The sequence below is a fragment of the Cebidichthys violaceus genome, unplaced genomic scaffold, assembly GCF_023349555.1.
Source record: "Cebidichthys violaceus isolate CVI_PGR_0920_01 unplaced genomic scaffold, fCebVio1.0.p SCAF_71, whole genome shotgun sequence".
Classification (NCBI taxonomy): domain Eukaryota; kingdom Metazoa; phylum Chordata; class Actinopteri; order Perciformes; family Stichaeidae; genus Cebidichthys; species Cebidichthys violaceus.
In genome coordinates this window covers 1,105,199-1,109,450 of record NW_027176939.1, presented here as the reverse complement: position 1 = coordinate 1,109,450, position 4,252 = coordinate 1,105,199, and the positions used below count along the sequence as shown (strand labels likewise).

Sequence of the window (4,252 nt, the reverse complement as noted above, 5' to 3'; positions counted from 1 at the left end):
AAAGAGAGAGAGAGAGAGAGAGAGAGAGAGAGAGAGAGAGAGGCACAGACAGACAGACAGACAGAGAGAGAGATCTACTCAGTATATGAATAATTCTGATCTTTAAACATACAAATCAAAAACAGATAATGAGTCTCAGGCTTCAGATTCAGAATAGAAACATGAGGTTGAAATACAAATATAAGACACATTTGTACTCCGCTCTGTTTTTTCACTATAGAGAGCGTCTACTGGTTAGGACTCCTTTATACACAGTGACTGTAGTCTCTCTCTCTCTCTCTCTCTCTCTCTCTCTCTCTCTCTCTCTCTCTGTCCTGTTCATCTCTACTGCCTCCCATCAATAACATAAAACGATAGAAACAAAACAAAACACATGATTAATGTTCATGGTTTGTTTACATCAGACAGAGTTGTAAACATAAGAGTGAAACTATGTATACTTTTATTATTTAATTATTATATATTAATATAAAATAATAATAATATAAAAAGCTTAATTTTCCATAATATAGTGATTATATTATATATTATATATCTAGAATTTATGTTTCTATGGTTCATGTTTGTTACAAAAATATAACATAATACGTTTGAATATAAAACTTATTGAAAAATCACATTAAAACCAAATATTATCAGCAAGTACTCTGTAGTACATGAAGTACAAAGTCCTCTGTACCAAATATCTGTCAGACATTACTGTGCAATAAAAATGAAATGCTGCATGTGAACCACAGAACCACAGAGAACCCTAAATGAAGGATGTTCCTCTGTCCTAACAGACGACACGCTGTAAAGAACGTAAAGCTCTGGAACTACAAGACACGGAGTCAACAGCTTCAAACTTCACCGACACGTCATAAAACAGACGAGTGAGCAGCTCTGAACACGACACAGTCCACAGCCAGCTCTGCTGCTGTGGGGGGGGGTTACCTTTGCGTTCGGAGCGTTTCTTGCGCCTCCTCTTGAACCTGCGGCGGATCAGGCAGTAGTAGGAGCCCAGATGCTGCGTGCCGTTGGTGAGGAGGGCCATGGCTCGGTCAGCACAGACGAGTTACAAAATGAGCCAGAGAGCGACGGAGACTAACCCGGAGACAGAGTCCAGCTGCTGGGATCTCACTGTGGACACATGGTCCGTCCCTCACACCGCCGCCCAGTCTGAGAACGCCACACACCTGCAGCGCTTCTTTCTTTCTACTTTAGTCCTTCCCATGTATACGAGTTCTCTTCCCCTCTCTCTCTCTCTCTCTCTCTCTCTCTCTCTCTCTCTCTCTCTCTCTCTCTCTCTCTCTCTCTCTCCCTCCCTCTCTCCCTCTCTCCCTCCCTCTCTCCTCCTCCTCCTCTCACAGTTTCTCTCCTCTGTTGACTCCATGTCTGCCCTATCAGTAGTCGGCGAGGGGAGGCGATGGGGTAGAAAAAAAAGAAGGAGGGGACTAGCAGAGGAGAGAATCAAACCCTCCACCTGTCTGATCCCTCTCAAAGTACCGGACGTCCAACAGCAGCATCCTCCCTGAAGAGACGTGGTGATCACTCAATACAACGCCAACATGCTCCATGTGCTCACCTAACAGAAACATGACTTTATTAAATATGTTTCTTGTGCTTGTGATGGAGAGGCATCTGAGAGAGGAACACTGCCTCCCTCTAGTGGTCGTCTTTTGTAATTACATCCGCCGTGGAGCCGATCCACATGTTCCTCCCTGACGCTGAAGATGAGGATTATTGAGGCTGAAATAGTTATGAGAGTTTTGTTGGTAAACCAAAAGTCTATTTTTTAAGACACGCCGTAAGACAAAGAGAGAAGAAGAAAAGTGAGAGCGACAAATACATAAATGGAGGAAAACAACACTCACCTTTGGCTCTGTTGTGACGTCTGTGATCCAACGCCAAAACCTGATGGAAAGACAGAGAAGAGGCTCAACGTCAGGAATCAGATGAGTTCCTGTCAAACATCTGGATCAGTGTGGAACAGATGTGGAAGATAAGAGGGTGAAAAGGGACACACTCTAGATCTACCTCCACTGGTGCTGATTGGTTAAACAGGAGGAAAAGTTAAAAAAACAACTGGCGTCTCCGACCGGTCGCAGCCGTCGTTTGACAGAACGGAACGCAGGTTTTTTTCAGATCTATTCATTTATCTAGAAACGTGTTGTTTTCTTCTAATGAATCCAATAGAACACACACACTGTAAGCACAGTGTGTTCAGAACACACCAGGCTCTCATTGAGACATGTGGTTCACCAAGTCCTTCACAGAACACTGAGCTCAACCAGATCTAATAAACATATTACTCACGTGTTCCTGGAAAGAATACGTCGTCTAAAGACAATAAAAGAATCCAGACAACAGACTAACCGTCCCTGAGTGATCGTCCTCATACAACGTTCCTCTAAGTTCAAAAATATCTGAAGAGGTGTACACAGTTAGACTGTTGACATTGCAGTCACTACAATGTACTGTCTACATATATTGAGATTTCTTAAATAGAATTGTAGAAGAAGTATGAAGAACACACCTCCATATGATTGATCAGAGTATCAGCATAGCACTAGCCTCTGTGAGCCGCTGTCTGGATGTTAACTATTTCAGCTGATTCACATTTACACGCGTGATCGTTTCACGCCGGCACACAGACGGTAACATCACAGCCAAGCACGCACGCACACACACACACACACACACACACACGCATGTGTCGGTGAGTGGAGAACACATGAAGATCACAAAGTGTCTGCGAGTCCAAAGAAAACAAACCAGAGAACACGAGGAACAACAAACGACATCAGCAGAGAGCTGCAGGCTCTCTAGCACAGCGCTGCTAACACAGAAGCTAACTGCTGCTGTGAAAGAGAGTTATACCGAGTCACATTAAGGATGTGTTCAAGCTCCAGTCAGTAAACAAGTGTATCGGGTGAAGGTGAATTAGAACATCATCATGATGTGTTCAGATGTTGTTTGAATGTTTTCACAGCAACATGAAGTAGATATTAGAGAATTATGACCCGTTTAACGTGCTAACGCGCTGATAATGCAACATTAAAACTACTGATGGTCCTGAAATAAAGATACAATCATTCATTTAAATGAGCTGTGCTTTTATGCAAATGACCACCACAGAAACTAAGTACAGAAAACATTAGAGGATTTGTTTTACTGGTCTGGAACGGGGCTTCAGAAGTTAGTCTGGTGCTTCAGAAGTTAGTCTGGGGCTTCAGAAGTTAGTCTGGTGCCTCAGAAGTTAGTCTGGGGCTTCAGAAGTTAGTCAGGGGCTTAAGAAGTTAGTCAGGGGCTTAAGAAGTTAGTCTGCTGCTTAAGAAGTTAGTCAGGGGCTTAAGAAGTTAGTCTGGTGCTTAAGAAGTTAGTCTGGGGCTTAAGAAGTTAGTCTGGTGCTTAAGAAGTTAGTCTGGGGCTTAATAAGTTAGTCTGGTGCTTCAGAAGTTAGTCTGCTGCTTAAGAAGTTAGTCAGGGGCTTAAGAAGTTAGTCAGGGGCTTAAGAAGTTAGTCTGGTGCTTAAGAAGTTAGTCTGGGGCTTAAGAAGTTAGTCAGGGGCTTAAAAAGTTAGTCTGGTGCTTAAGAAGTTAGTCTGGTGCTTAAGAAGTTAGTCAGGGGCTTAAGAAGTTAGTCTGGTGCTTAAGAAGTTAGTCTGGGGCTTAAGAAGTTAGTCAGGGGCTTAAGAAGTTAGTCTGGTGCTTAAGAAGTTAGTCAGGGGCTTAAGAAGTTAGTCTGGTGCTTAAAAAGTTAGTCAGGGGCTTAAGAAGTTAGTCTGGTGCTTAAGAAGTTAGTCAGGAGCTTAAGAAGTTAGTCTAAGCTGTAAATGTTTAACAATATTAATGATGTTTAATAATGTTAATGTTAATGTTTAATAATGTTTAATAATGTTAATGTTTAATAATGTTTAATAATGTTAATGCTGTTTAATAATGTTAATGTTTAATAATGTTTAATAATGTTAATGATGTTTAATAATATTAATGCTATTTAATAATATTAATGCTGTTTAATAATGTTAATGTTGTTTAACAATATTAATGCTGTTTAATAATATGAATGCTGTTTAATAATGTTAATGTTGTTTAACAATATTAATAATGTTTAATAATGTTAATGTTTAATAATGTTAATGATGTTTAATAATGTTAATGTTTAATAATATTAATGATGTTTAATAATGTTAATGATGTTTAACAATATTAATGATGTTTGATAATGTTAATGATGTTTAATAATGTTAATGATGTTTAATAATGTTAAT

The 4,252-nt window shown here is 40.1% G+C and overlaps 1 long non-coding RNA gene across 2 annotated transcripts in view; it reads right to left on the bottom strand.

Moving 5' to 3' along the window:
* Nucleotides 1–624: 624 nt before the first annotated feature.
* LOC137891858 (uncharacterized) overlaps nucleotides 625–4,252 on the bottom strand; it is a 68,330-nt gene continuing 64,702 nt past the window's right edge. Inside the window, exons 3-4 of one of the 2 annotated variants that reach the window (XR_011105382.1) lie at nucleotides 1,854–1,893; nucleotides 625–1,728 (exon numbers count right to left, since the gene is read on the bottom strand). This is a non-coding gene — a long non-coding RNA (uncharacterized lncRNA). Of the gene's footprint in view, nucleotides 1,894–4,252 lie in introns of both variants that reach the window. The other variant, XR_011105381.1, reaches the window with a different exon arrangement.